Consider the following 16,228-nt stretch of genomic DNA (forward strand, 5'->3'; position numbering starts at 1 on the left):
CGAGTAATCCCCGTTTCCAAAACACCGATTTAAAAGTTAGCAAGCATGTAAACTCAAAAAATTCGATCCCGGACGAGCCCCCATATTTAATGTTACGTATTCAGGCAACAATAAATATATGAGTTCGGCAAGGGTTTCTTATAATAAAACAACACGTTTATTAAACACAGAAAACAAACCCCCCAAAAGTAAACAAACACTACCGTAACCGGAAACAGCTGCTGAGCGGCTGTTCAAACAGTTCGTAAAGTGATATTCCAAAACAGTTCTTTGAAGTGATATTCCAAAACAGTTCTTAAAGTGATATTGCCAAAAGTTCGATATGCTCACAGTCCATTTAAAAGGAGAGACTTTACAGGACGATTTAAGTTCTCTTTCACGTCGCTTGCTTCGATTCCCGACGTCGAAATTCCCACGAAGAATTTACAAAACAGAACGGCTTAAAGGCACTGACCTTTCCTTCTCCACTACCTTCAATCCTTTCTAGGTAAACCTAGGGATTAACACGAAGATAGTCAACGAAATCCTTCCAAATAAGGATCAAACAAAGGTCGCCCCCGTTTCACCGTAGAAAGCGATTCTCCTCGATCTTTAACTTCCAACCTTGAAATCTTCACTCTCCTTTAATTCTCAAACTAACAGAATCATAAAGAACCTGTTGGCATTAACCTTTTAAACTTTAGGCATTAAATAAAAACTTCATCCTTCAACTAAACTGCGTCATCACTTCAAACACGCAGTGGCATGAAGTCAACTTGGCAAATCCAGCCACGAACTGCCCCTCCTCACAGGGTGGGGTCTACCTTTTATAACCTGTAAAAAAATCTCTACTGGCGGGAAAATGACATCATTCCACCTTCACAAGACCATCACCTCAAGTCCAGTACAGCTTCAACCCCAGTCACATGACAAGGGCTCCACTGTCATGTGTCACGAGTACGTAACAGTGCTAAATGCTTTTTAACCACACTTCCTATATGTGATTCTTCTTTGAACAAACTATGCACTTATACTCCTAGCCCCTCTGTTCCATTACACTCCCTAGTGGCCTACCATTTATAGTATAAGCAGGTTTGACTTTCCAAAATGGTCTACCTCACACTTACTTGAAATCCATTTACCAGTCTTTGACCCATTTTCCTAACTGATCAAGATCCCCTGCTAATCTATGATAGCTTTCTTCACTAACAACAACACCTAACTTCATATCAGTCACAAACTTACCAATCAAACCTCGCTCAATGAATAACAAAGGTCCTAGCAATGGCCTCTATGGCTCACCACTAATCAGCAGCCTCCATTCTGAGAAACAACCATCAATTGTCACCCTCTGCTTCTTATCTCTGAACCAAGTTTGGACCATCTCACCAGCTCTCCCTGGATTCCATGGAACCTAACCTCCAGACCAGCTTACTATGCAGGATCTTGTTGCAGGCCTTGATGAAATCCAAATAGACAATATCTTCTACTCCATCCTCATCTACATTTTTGGTTATCACTGTGAAAAAAAATTCTATAAAGGTTCATCAAGCATGGCTTTCCATGCACAAAGTCATTCTAACTCCTTCTAATCTGACTCTGTCTTTTCAATTTCTAGTAGACCCTGTCCTTCAGAATTCCCTCTAGTAATTTCCCTACCAGTGATGTCAGGCTGTCCAGCCTACAGTGATCAAGCCTGTCCTTGTTATCCTTCTTAAACAATGGAAGCATATCAACTACCTATCAGTCTTCAAGAACTTTGTCAATGACTAACAATAAAGATAATATCTCTACAAGGGCTTCCAAAATTTCTTCTCTAGCCTCCCATGAAATACTGAGATGTGCTTGGTCAGACCCTGAGGATTTATCCACCTTCCTGTTCTGTAAGGCTACAAATACTGTACTTTCTCTCTGGCAATATGAACGTCCTCCAAACAATCTCCATTTGTTTCCCTTATCTCTTGAGCAACCATAATTTTCTTCTCAACACTACAGCAAAAATTCTTTCCTCCAGTACAGTCAGGACTTCGGTAATGGTGGATTGGCAGATTTTCTGGACTAATTGATGTTATTCCAATTAATGCTCCACACACTTTAATTCCATTATTATTTAAGACATCACACAGTAGTCTTAATGCATATTCCATTGAACATTGTCAATTGGAAATGTGACACTGATGAATTTGAAGGGAGAATGCAAACCAGGACTCTGGTGAATGAAGCTATTGGGAGTCTAGTAAACCGAGAGACAAGAAATTCTGCAGATGCTTCAAATCTTGAACAACATGCACAAAATGGGGGAGGAACTCAGCAGGTCGGGTAGTATCTATGGAGGGAAATGAACAGTCATCATTTTGGGCTCAGACCATTCACTAGGACTGGAAAGGAAGGGGAAGAAACCAAAATAAAAAGGCAGAGGGAGGGAGGACTTGGAGAAAAGATAGGTGAATCCAGGTGAGGGATAAGGTAGATGGGTGGAGGTGTCAGAATGTAAGAGAGTGTTAAGAGAAGCTCTTCTCCTCATGTTCCATTTGGGTAATCTCCAACCTAATAGTATAATCACCAATTTCCCTAACTTCCCCTCTGTTTCCCAACATCCCTCATCCTTTGTTTTCTCTCATTCTGGTGGCCTCTTTTTCCCTACCTGCCCTGATGACCTGTCAATCATCTACCCCTGGTTCCACACCTACTCCCCTTTATCCTATGGTCTACAGTCCTCTCTTATCAGATTCCTTCTTCCTCAGCCCTTAACCCCTTCTCATTTGCAACCCCCCCCACCCACCTTTCCCCTTTTACATTGACTCACCTATCACCTGTCAGCTTGCATTCCCTCCCACCTTTTATTCTGGGTTCTGCTGCCTTCCTCTCCAATCTTGATGAGGAGTCTCAGCCCAAAATGTTGACTCTTTATTTCCCATCACAGATGCTGCATGACCTGCTGAGTTCTTACAGCATTTAGTGTGTGTTGTTCAATAAACCTAAACGGAGTTCAGGAAACAGGGCCCCATTGAGATAAACGGGGAGAACGAAAATCACCCGCTGAGCTCTTTTAGTGTTTTTATCATTTATCAGTGTGAGGATGTGGATAAAAAGCCTGTGTCATAGTTCATTAAAAGGAGCTGATCTATGATCTGCTCCCAGGAACACACAGAGAGATGGACACGAAGTGCTGCAGGCTGATTATCAACTCAGTGCAAGAAGCCCTTTATTCTGGCCAAAATTTGTCACCAAGATGTCCATGGAGGAATGCTGTCAATTGGCACATTCTGACATGGTAGGGGTACTTTCCGAGGGACAGACTGAAGCTTGGTGCAACAACACAAGGGCTCAATGGAGGAAAGACCACAGCATTTGGTTCTTCTGCTGTTGTAGAGGGAGAGACCAGTTTGAGTAAGGAAGCACTTCAGTTATTATTGCCATGTTCCACCTCAGTGGCCACGTGAGTGGCAGTGATACTGTTGGTGTGAAGGAACATAATAGAACAATACAGAAATTATTGACTGTGAAGGCAAGAATGAAAAGTCATTGCATGGTTTATTCTTGTAAATACTTATTTCAATTACGGATAAAGTATATTTTGATGTAAAATACAGTATATATCTGTTTTAATTTCATTTTAATGTTTTATAAGTTTTATTTCAGTGAAAAAAGTTTAATTATTTTAAAGTATTTAAAATAAATAAGAGGGAAGGGCAAGAGTCAGAGGCTGGAGAGTACCCCTGTGGCTGTCCCCCTTAACAGTAAGTACTCCTGTTGGAGTACTGTTGGGGGTGGGGGCAGCCTGCCTGGAGGAAGCAACAGTGGCTGCACCTCTGGCACAGAGTCTGGCCCTGTGGCTCAGAAGGGTAGGGAAAGGAAGTGGATGGCAGCAGTGATAGGGGACTCTATAGTTAGGGGGTCAGACAGGCGATTCTGTGGATGCAGGAAAGAAACTCAAATGGTAGTTTGTCTCCTGGGTGCCAGGGTCTGGGATGTTTCTGATTCCATCCAAGATATCCTGAAGTGGGAAGGAGAACAGCCAGAGGTCATGGTACATATTGGTACAAATGACATAGGTAGGAAAGGGGAGAAGGTCCTGAAAACAGACTACAGTGAGTTAGGAAGGAAGTTGAGAAGCAGGACCACAAAGGTATTAATCTCGGGATTACTGCCTGTGCGACGTGATAATGAGTATAGGAATAGAATGAGGTGGAGGACAAATGCTGGCTGAGGGATGTGAGCAGGGGGCAGGGATTCAGATTTCTGGATCATTGGGAACTCTTTTGAGGCAGGTGTGACCTGTATAAAAAGGATGGGTTGCACATGAATCCCAGGGGACCAATATCCTGGCGGGGAGGTTTGCAAAGACTGCTGGGGAGACTTTGAACTAGAATTGCAGCCGGGTGGGAACAAAACTGAAGAGATGGAAGAAGAGCCAGCTGGCTCACAAATAGAGAAAGCTTGTAGACAGTGCGAGAGGGGGGATAGGCAGGCAATAGAGGAGGGACGCGCTCAGGTTGACGGTTTGAGATGTGTCTGTTTTAATGCAAGGAGTATTATGAACAAAGTGGATGAGCTTAGAGCGTGGATCAGTAGTTGGAACTATGATGTTGTGGCCATTACAGAGACATGGATGGCTCAGTGGCAGGAATGGTTACTTAGTGTGCCAGGCTTTAGATATTTCAGAAAGGACAGGGAGGGAGGCAAAAGAGGTGGGGGCGTGGTACTGTTTATCAGAGATAGTGTCATGGCTGCAGAAAAGGAGGAAGTCATGGAGGGATTGTCTACAGAATCTCTGTGGATGGAAGTTAGGAACAAGAAGGGGTCAATAACTCTACTGGGTGTTTTTTATAGACCACCCAATAATAACAGGGACATCGAGGAACACATCAGGAGACAGATTCTAAAAAGGTGTAATAATAACAGGGATGTTGTGTTGGGAGATTTTAATTTCCCAAATAGTGATTGGCATCTCCCTAGAGCAAGGGGTTTAGATGGGGTGTAGTTTGTTAGGTGTGTTCAGGAAGGTTTCTTGACACAATGTATAGATAAGCCTACAAGAGGAGAGGCTGTACTTGAACTGGTATTGGGAAATGAACCTGGTCAGGTATCAGATTTCTCAATGGGAGAGCATTTTGGAGATAGTGTTCACAATTCTATCTCCTTTACCATAGCATTGGAGAGGGATAGGAACAGACAAGTTAGGGAAGTGTTTAATTGGAGTTAGGGGAAATATGAGGCTATCAGGCAGGAACTTGGAAGCATAAATTAGAAACAAATGTTTTCAGAGAAACAAATGGAAGAAATGTGGCAAATGTTCAGGGGATATTTACGTGGAGTTCTGCAAAGGTACATTCCAATGAGACATGGAAAGGATGGTAGGGTACAGGATACAACCAGGTACAACCGTGGTTGTAAAAGGCTGTTGTAAATCTAGTCAAGAAGAAAAGAAGGACTTATGAAAGGTTCAAAAAACTAGGTAATGATAGAGTTCTAGAAGATTATAAGGCTAGCAGGAAGGAGTTTAGGAATGAAATTAGGAGAGCCAGAAGGGGCCATGAGAAGACCTTGTTGGACAGGATTAAGGGAAACCCCACGGCATTCTACAAGTATGTGAAGAGCAAGAGGATAAGATGTGAGACCAATAAAGTGCGACAGTGGAAAAGTGTGTATGGAAATGAAAGAGATAGCTGAGGTACTTAATGAATACTTTGCTTCAGTATTCACTATGGTAAAGGATTTTGGGGATTGTAGGGATGACTTACAAGCTTGAGGGACTGAAAAGCTTGAGCATGTAGATGTTAAGGAAGACGATGTGCTGGAGCTTTTGTAAAGGTTGGATAAGATGCCTGCAATGGATGGGATGTACCCCAGGCTACTGTGAAAGGCGAGGTAAGAGATTGCTGAGCCTCTGGCGATGATCTTTGTAACATCAGTGGGGATGGGAGAGGTTCTGGAGGATTGGAGAGTTGCGAATGTTGTTCCCTTATTCAAGAAAGGGTGTAGAGATAGCCCAGAAAATTATAGACCAGTGAGTCTTACTTCAGTGGTTGGTAAGTTGATGGAGAAGATCATAAGAGGCAGGATTTGTGAACATTTGGAGAGGCGTAATATGATTAGGAATAGTCAGCATGGCTTTGCCATGGGCAGGTCATGCCTTACAAGCCTGACTGAATTTTTTGAGGATGTGACTAAACACATTGATGAAGGTAGAGCAATAGATGTAGTGTATATGGATTTCAGTTAGGCATTTGATAAGGTGCCCCATGCAAGGCTTATTGAGAAAGTTAGGAGGCATGGGATCCTAGGAGACATTGTCTTGTGGATCCAGAAATGGCCTGCCCACAGAAGGCAAAGAGTGGTTGTAGATGGGTCATATTCTGCGTGGAGGTCAGTGACCAGTGGTGTGCCTCAGGGATCTGTTCTGGGACCCCTTCTCTTCGTGATTTTAATAAATGACTTGGATGAGGAAGTGGAGGGATGGGTTAGTAAATTTGCTTATGGCACAAGGATTAGAGGTGTGGTGGAGGTTCTGTCAGAGGTTATGGCAGGATATTGATAGGATGGAAAAATGGGCTGAGAGGTTTCAGATGGAGTTCAATGCAGATAAGTGTGAGATGCTTTATTTTGGTAGGTCAAATAAGATGGCAGAATATAGTATTAATGGTCAGACTCTTGGCAGTGTGGAGGATCAGAGGGATCTTGGGGTCTGAGTCCATAGGACGTTCAAAGCTGCTGTGCAGGTTGACTGTGTGGTTAAGTAGGTGTATTGGTAGTCATCAATCGTGGAATTGAGTTTAGGAGCCAAGAGGTAATGTTGCAGCTGTATAGGATTCTGGTCAGACCCCACTTGGAGTACTGTGCTCAGTTCTAGTCACCTCACTACAGGAAGGGTGTGGAAGCCATAGAAAGGGTGCAGACGAGATTTACAAGGATGTTGCCTGGATTGGGGAGCATGTCTTATGAGAATCGGTTGAGTGATCTTGGCCTTTTTTCCTTGGAGCGACGATGAGAGGTGACCAGATGGAGGTGTATAAGTTGATGAGAGGCATTGATATTGTGGATAGTCTGAGATTATACAATCTGCTTTACTGAGGCAGTGAGAAGTGTAGATAGAGTCCATGGAGGGGAGAATGGTTTCCATGATGTATTGAGCTGTGTCTACTGCTTTCTGCAGTTTCCCGTAGTCTTGGGCAGAGCAATTACCTTACCAAGCCCTAATGCATCCACATACGATACTTCCTCTGGTGCGTTGATAAAAATTGATGAGGGTTGAAGTGGATATACTAAATTCATTTAGTCTGCTGAGGAAGTAGAGATGCTGATGCATTTTCTTGACCATGGTGTCCACATCACTGGAGCAGGACAGGCTATTGGCAATCTTTGCTCCTAGAAGCATGAAGTTTTCAGCCCTATCAGCCTCAGCGTCATTGATGTGAACCACCTCCTTTCCTATAGTCAATGACCAACACTTCTGCTGATATTGAGAAAAGGTTGTTGTGATGGCTCTGGATTCTCTATCTCCTTCCGATACTTTGACATCATTATTTGAGATAGAGTGCACTACAGTGGTGTGATGTGCAAACTCTGGATGGGTCGAGCAGATTTGGTCATGCAGTCATGAGTAAATAGGGAGTAAAATCACAAAAGAATGAAATTTACTGGTAATATTTACCACATGGCTGCAGCTGACATTTTAATGTAATATTTCATCAATCTGTTTTCATTTTTAATCCCTCTGAAATAAAATGTTTAAACTATCGAGCAGAGAATATGAAAGAATGTGTTTCTGATACCTCTCTCCCTTTTCTTGATCTCTCTACCTTCATATCTGGAGATATACTGTTCACTGATATCTTTCATAAATCTACCAGCTCCCGCAGCTATCTTGACTATACCTCTTCCCAATGCATCTCCTGTAAAAATGCTATTCCCTTTTCTCAGTTCTTTTTTGTTGGCTGCATCTCTTCCCAAGATGAGGCTTTCTTTTCCAGACCACCAGGGATGTCCTCTCCTTCAAAGAAAGGGGTTTCCCTTCATATACCATTGCTGCTGCCTCTTCCATTTCTTCGTCATCCGCACTCACTCCATCTTCCCTTCACCTTAACAGGGATAGTGTACCTATTGTCCTCGCCTATGACCCCATTAGCTTCCTCATCCATCCCATCATTCTCTTCAACTTCCATATCTGCAGTAGGATCCTAGTACCAAATACATCTTTACCTCCAGCCCCACTCTCTGCAATCTGCAGGGATCGCTCACCCTGTGATTCCCTTTCCATTCGTCCCACTCCACTAATCTCCTGGAAGAAGTGGAAGAAACACTACAACTGCTGATTCACCTCCTCCCTCACCTCCATTCAGGGCTATGAACACTCCTTCCAGGTGAGGCAACACTTCACTTGCAAATCTGTTCGGGTCATCTACTGTATCTGGTGTTCCCGATGTGGCCTCTTCTGTATGGGTGAGACCCAAAGTAGATTGGGTTTATTAACTTCCATAGATTCTGCCAGACTTGCTAAATTCCTCCAGCATTTTGTGTGTGTTGTTAAACACTGGTATTATCACAAAAAAATTATTCCTGGAGATTTGTGTGAAAGAAAAACATTTACAACACCTACAAAACTGATTAGCATTTCAAAAGGAAGACAATAAAAGGTCTGCATTGGACTTTTGTTGGTTTTGTTTCAATGATATTTAGGTGATAAGAGGCATTCAGAATTTAAGGTTTTTGGAGGTAAGAATGGGGGGGAGGTAGAAGTAGGTTTACAACACAGAGTGTAAAGTGCATGGATCGCACTGACAGAGGTAGATAAATAAGGGGCATTTAAGAGAATATTAGCTAGGCACATTGATGAAAGAAAAATGAAGGGTTATATCGAAGGGAAGGGTATGGCTGATCTTCACTAGGTGAAAAGATTGGCACAATATTGTGGGCCAAAAGGCTGGTACCAAGCTGTAATGTTTTATGTTCTATGATATTGACTCCTTTATTCTTCCTGATTCAATGTAAAAGTATAAACATTTTTATTAAAAATCGGTAAAACATCATGGCAGACCCACTTCCAGCTGCCACTGAGTCATGCCAGGAAGTCCTGCAAAAGTGAATTACTTTTGTTTGGTGTACGCAGAATGTACCAACTGCAATTATTGGATTCCCTAAAGATTCAGAATCACAAATCAGAAATATCATTCAGCTCATTTTAACCAGAATTTAAATTTAAAATATAATTGTTTCTACTCAACCAACTTATAAATTCATACGCAGAGTGTAGTAATTCTAACATCTTCCATTGTCAGGGAACTCCACCACTTAGGCCTGTTGTCATCAGAAAGAAGATGCAGGAGTCTCAGGACTCACACCACCAGGTTCAGGAACAGTTATTACCCCTCAACTATCAGGCTCTTGAACCAAAGGGTGGGGGTAGGGTGGAAACTGGGGATAAGTGCACTATTAAATGCTCGCAATGCCACGCGTCTCAAACAGGCACTGACAACCAAGTCTAGTTTCTGGCCTCTTATGTGGCTTAGCTACTAAGAGCAACAGAACAGTTTCTGAAAGGAGGAATGGACAAAGGCAGCTTATAGGCACCTTAAAACTAGTCGTATCAAGCAGATAGGACTCATCAGTCCTGGTTGGCAACTCATCTAGCAGAAGGAAAACTCTGATCTCAAACCTCCACCACCTTTTGGCTACACCTACTCTTTGGGAATAAATCCAATGAAAAATCTGGATCTGGAGTCTATAAGGCCATCCAAATGTTGAGTTTGATGCTGAATGGCAACTCCTTTTTTACTGCTGGTGCCAAACTGTATCAGTCTCTGCTGTTTCTTTGGATTCATCAGCTGCATGGAAAGGGGTGCTTGCTGCATACTGCCCTGGCCTGCGTATCAGCTAAACGTAGACAGCTAGGATGCAACATCCAAGGTTGACCCAGACCAAAGGAAGGCCTCAAACAAAGCAAAGATGATGATTTCTCTTATGGAGGCTGCCTAGAATCAGCACTCACATCCTCAAAACTAGGATCCATTGACATGGGATCTTTCTTCACTCAAGAGGTTAGAGAATACAAGGTTACAGAAGATCTGACTTTATGAAAATTGCTCTTAAGTACAGAACCTGAATTGCTTCACCAGTAACCAACATAGAGAAAAAAAACCAATGCCTTCTCAAAACACTCCTTCACGTGAGATTAAATATTATACATCCTGAGCCACCCCTCATTAGCAGACATTTTCTTTGATTAAATTGCTGAAGTTTTCACACTGATTAGCAGATCAGCTCTGTTCCTCACTCCATTCGAGCTGCTTTCAGACAAGAGTTTATCACAGTTCAACTCTTGAAGAACAAAACCATAACCTGGGACTCCCTGTGACTGGAATTCTTTACCCAAAGAAAGATGTCAATAAGATTGAGAGAGTGCAGAGAAAATTTACAAGGATGTTGCCAAGACCTGAGGTATAGGGAAAGCTTGAATAGTTTAGGACTTTTTTCTCTAGAGCGTAGAATGAGGGGAGATTGACAGAGTTATACAAAATTATGAAGGTTATAGGTAGGGGAAACACAACCAGTCTTTTTCCACTGAGGTTGGGTGAGATTAGAACTAGAAGTCATGGGTTAAGGGTGAAAGGGTAAACTTCTTCATTCAGAGGGTGGTGAGAGTGTGGAACAAACTGCCAGCAAAAGTGGTGGATGCTGGTTTGATTTCGACATTTAAGAGAAATTTGGGTAGGTGCATGGAAGGAAAGGGTATGGAGCACTAGCTTAGGTCGAGGTGCAGGTTGATGGGACTAAGTGGATTGATAGTTCAGCATGGACTAAATGGACTGAAAGGCCTGTTCTTTGCTGTAGTGCTCTAGACTGTGAAAGGGCTGTTGGTGCATCAGACCCTGGTTTATTCAAGAAAGCGTGTTGGATATTAATGGAATTGAGGTTAATTCAGGAATGTGGCACTGAGGCAAAAGTTCAGATCTTAATGACTAGCAAAGGGAATATGAAGGGCTGAATAACCTTCCCCACTTCTTACATACCTCATTTTCTTTGTTGACCTATCTGGTTTTGCCAATTTACTAGGTTGGTTGTGGGGTGGGCAAAGAGACAGAATGCATGTTTTGAAGGAGACAGGAGGTTTGGAGAAGTGGTGATAGTGATAGGTGAGAGTTGAAATCCTAACACTAGGCTGTATTGCAACCAGAAGGTTAGTGTAAGTTTTTTTTCAATGTTTACGTTACATTACAGTGGATTCTGGTTAACTGGGTTGCCGGTTAATCAGGTCAGCTGCTTATTTTGGACAACTTTTAAAGAACAAAAACTCATTGCAAAAATGGCCAGGATTCCCTTTGCTTATTTGGGACAGTATACCACCTAATTGGGTAAGGCGATTATTGCCAAACATTTCTAACTAGTGCCAGATGCATGCACTTGTGTGGCTGTAAGACTCTACACTGTGCTTAGAGTGAACAGTTTTTAAGTAGAGTCACTTGCACATTTGTGTTCAAAAAGCAGTGATATTTGTCACTGATGGCTGGTTGGTAAAAAACAGCAAGACAAATAAGAACTGGTTTGGTCACTGGCGTTTCAAGCATTCAGGCTCGGAGATGCCAGAAATGGCCAGGAGTGAAAATAAAATGATTTTACTACTTCAGCGAGTTAGGAACTATGAAGAATATCAAGGTATTGGCAATCTAATGAAAAGGAAGATTTGGAGGATGCAATCATTGAAAGCACTGTTTGAAGGCAGTTAAATATCTGAAATAGGTGTCTGCACTGATTTTGTTCATTTACAGTCTATCAAAAGAAAATGTCAGTGTACACTGAATGAATTCTTCCCTCCATAAGTATTAGGAACTAATAAAAGTGTTATATTTCTTTATTATGAACTAAATTAATCTACACATTTTTATAGTACTGTAATAGTTTTGGTAGAGTTATAAGGTGTTTTGTACGTCATTTAAATATATAATTTGTTACTCAGTTTGTCTTTTTTATACCTTTTTAAGTATATCCCTGAAACTTCAGTTAATGGAGGCAGCCAGGTAATTAGGCCAAAATGTATTAATCCCCATGTGTCCCAATTAACCAGAAACCTCTGTACTTATATTTTTCAAGTTATGATGTTGTATTATTGTTACGTAGATTGGTTGTTGCTTTGCATAGCACTATGTCATTTCTGTTTCATTGATAATTTTAGAAGTATTACATAAGTAATATAGGTTCATCATCATAGCTTGTCACACTAGACAGCCAGCCACTCTAGTGTTGTTTGATTGATGTTGAGCAGGTCAGTGAGAGCGGGCAGTTGTGCAGAATGTGTTCACTTTGGCCATACTCACAGGATTCGCTGGTCTTTAAACCCCACTTCACCATTGTGGTGAACTACATATACCTGTCTGGACACGCTCCCACTGCTGACTGCTCCTGTGGCTCCTCCCACAGACCCCGGTATAAAGGCGATTGGAGGCACAGCCCCTTCCTCAGTCTCCAGGATGTTGTGTGATGGTCACTTGCTGCTTGTGCTTTCTTCCAGCCAATAAAAGCCTACCTTAACCCACGTCTCAGTTATTGATGGTGCATCAACCATATTGTCTCCCGTCCTACAACTCCCGCTCTCACTCTGTTGAGTGCACCACTTCCATCTGTCAAGTAGTGTCCCGTCTGACGACGTCTCTGCGGGATCTTGCACTGTATTGTTTGGTGGGGTTCTGGCTTCTGTTTGTTGCCAGAAGTCAATCCTGTATGTTTGGGGGGGGGGGGGGATGTAGTTCCTCCACCGTAGCAAAGTCTTTCCCCTCGATTTTAGGTGGTTGGAAACTGGCACATGATGATGTAGTGGGTACCGTGAATCCGAGTTCTGTTTACCGTTTTCAATTTTTGTTGTAGTGTGTCTTCGGATCTCTGGGGAGTCAATGCCTGCAAGTCTGTAAATGATATTAGTGGGTATGGGGCGCAGTGTGCCCGTGATTATTTGCCGTGACCCTGTTAATCCGAAAGGAGACCAATCCTGACATTACGCACCAGACCAAGTGATCCAGTGGGTGGTAAAACCCTCAGCCCACTGGAAATCATGAAAATTGTTAGCTACATCGAAGGCCTCAGCCACAGTAAAGCAATACAGGAAACAATGTATTATTATTTGACCATCAGTAAGTTAATATGTAATCAGAGTATTTTTTATCAAAGTTTATTTTTCTCCTATACACGTGCCATAATGTATTTTTCAAAATGAGCAAAGTATATAGTATATACTTTTGTATTTCTTTTGTGACATACATAGTATGTGGGGCAAGGGTACTTAACTAAAAACAGCAGTAAGATACACACATTAATCTATACCCCTTCAACTTTCCATCCAACCTGCCTCACCAGTCCCCACCCAGAACCTGTCACCTCTTCTGAAAGTAGATAACAATAATTTGGGGGCTAGGGTTTGTTTTTAGAAGATACTTTGTCAATATGTTCGGATATGGCCCAAGTGCGGAGCAAGAGACACTGAAGCAGGTCAGTAGTTCAGACCTTAATGTGAACAGAGTTAGAGGGAAAAGAAACCAATAAACACTAGGCCCAAACAGAGCTGTTAACTATCACTCTCAAATGGAAAACAAAGCCAACACTGTGGCTGAAAGGAATAACTCAATATAAAATTAATACTGCTAGTCTTCAGAGTCAGTTGATTTGACAGTCCAAGTTCTCAGGCAAGACCAAATGCAAGCAGGCAGCTAAATGTTGCTGTACCTTTGCTCAAGTCTTGACGAACACTATGATGAAAAGAATGGAGTAAAATACCATCACAATGAAATAATTAGCTGACATGTGCATATTCATGAGCGCAATTGCTGTATCTGCTGCGCTGCCATATCTGTGGTTGTGACATACTTAGATTGTTCTCAATAAAAACATATGATACGCGGCTTACACAGAACTTCAACATCAGAATCAGATTTAATATCACCAACATATGTTGTGAAATGTTTTAACTTTACAGCAGCAGTACAATGAAATACATGATGAATATAGAGAGAAAAACTGAATTACAGTAAATATGTCAATTAAATAGTTAAAATAAGTAGTGCAAAAATAAACAGAAATAAAAAAGTATTGAGGTAGTTTTCATGGGTTCAATGTCTATTTTGGAATTGGATGGCAGAGAGGAAGAAACCTCTCCTGAATCATAGTGTGTGCCTTCAGGGTTCTGTGCTCTTTCCCGATGGTAACAATGAGAAGAGGGAATGTCCTCAGTGGTGGCAGTCCTTAATGATGTATGCTGCTGTCCTAAGGCACTGTTCCTTGAAGATGTCTTGGACACTACAGAGGCTGGCACCTGTGATAGAGCTGACTAATTTTACAAGTTTCTGCAACTTACTTCAATCTTGTACAGTAGCCCCTCCCATATCAGATGGTGATGCAGGCAGTCAGAATGCTCTCCACAGTTCATTTGTAGAAGTTTTTGAGTGTTTTAGTTAACAAACCAAATCTCCTCAAACTTCTAATGAAATATACCTGCTGTTTTGCCTTCTTTATAGTTGCATCCAGGTTGGGTTAGGTTAGATATTGACACCCAGGCACTTAAAATGCTGACTCTTTCCACTTCTGTTCCCCCTGAGGATTGGTTTGTGTTCTGTATATATGCAACTCCCACCAGAACCTTTTGCCCTTTGGAGTTCCTTAACTCTACCCACAAGGATTTTACATCTTCTGATCCTATGTCACTTCTTGCTCAAGATTTAATTTCATTTTTTAACAAGTCACCCCACCAGCCTCCCTCTTTTAGATTGTGTATGTTGCATACTTCTGATCTTCCCCCAGCCACAGCTCTATGATGCCCACAACATTGTACCTGCCAACATCTAATTGTGCTGCAAGCTCATTTACCTTGTTTCATATACTGCTTACCTTCAGAGAAACTCACTGGCATTTTATTAGGTTCAGGAATGGAACCCAGAGTAGTCTGCTGCTGCAGCCCATCTACTTCAAGGCTCAATGTGTTGTGCATTCAGAGATGCTCTTTTACACACCACTGTTGTAGCACGTAGTTATTTGATTTACCGTTGCCTTCCTGTCTGCTTGAATCAGCCTAGACTTTCTCTGATCTCTCATTAACGAGGTGTTTTTGCTCACCTGTCACTGGTTGTCTTTTTTGCCTTTCACACTATTAAAATCCCAGGAGATTTAGCAGTTTCTGAGATACGCAAACCATCCCGTCTGGCACCAACAATCACTTGACAGTCAAAGTCACTTAGATCACATTTCTTTCCCCATTCAGATGTTTGGTCTGACATCAACTGAACTTCTTTACTATGTATGCATGCTTTTGTGCAGAGTTGCTGCCACAATGAACTGATTAGATATTTGTGTTAATGAGCATGCAGCAGAATCACAACCAGGTTTAATATCACTGGCATATGTCATGAACTTTGTTAACTTTGCTGAAACAGTACAAAGCAATACATAATAAACAAAACCCCTGAATTCAGTGAGTATATCTACATATATTAAATAGTAAAATTAGTAGTGCAAAATAAAAACAGCAATTTTACAAAAAAGTATAGTGAGGTAGTGTTCATCGGTTCAATGCCCATTTAGAAAACGGGTGGCAGAGGGGAAAAAGCTGTTCCTGAATTGCTGAGTGTGTGCCTTCAGAGTTTTGCACTTCCTCCCTGATGGTAGCAATGAGAAGAGGGCATGTCCTGGGTGGTGACACTCCTTGATGATGGAAGCTGCTTTTCTGAGGCCCCGTTCCTTGAAGGTGGATACAGACATGTACAAGCCTACCTAATCACATTCAGTCTTGTATTCACCATCCCTTCTCAAATTGGTACAAGTTAAATTCTTGTCCCTTTCTGAATTGGTATTATGTTTTAACTTTGAAGACTTTAGTAATACAGCTGCACCCTCCTTCCCTTCTACTTTATCCATCAAACCCATCACCCCACCTCCCCCATCTCCAACTTTTAGTTTAAAGTTTTATTCACAGCCCTGAATATGCAATTTGCCAGGACTCTAGTCTCAGGATGGTTCAGGCAGAGCCTGTACCATAGGAACAGCACCCCACCTTTCCCCAAAACTGGTGACAATGCTTCACAAATTCAAATCCACTTCTTTCACACCAATGCACATTTAACTCTAATCTTATAGACCCTGTGTCAATTTGTAGATGGCTCAGGAAGCAATTTAGACATTACCTTTTCCATTCCACATCTTAATTTAGTGCCTAGCTGTTCAGATTCCCACAGCAGAACCACTTTCCTTGTACTACCTTCACAATTAGCATTCT

The sequence above is a fragment of the Hypanus sabinus genome, chromosome 13 (assembly GCF_030144855.1).
Source record: "Hypanus sabinus isolate sHypSab1 chromosome 13, sHypSab1.hap1, whole genome shotgun sequence".
Taxonomy (NCBI): domain Eukaryota; kingdom Metazoa; phylum Chordata; class Chondrichthyes; order Myliobatiformes; family Dasyatidae; genus Hypanus; species Hypanus sabinus.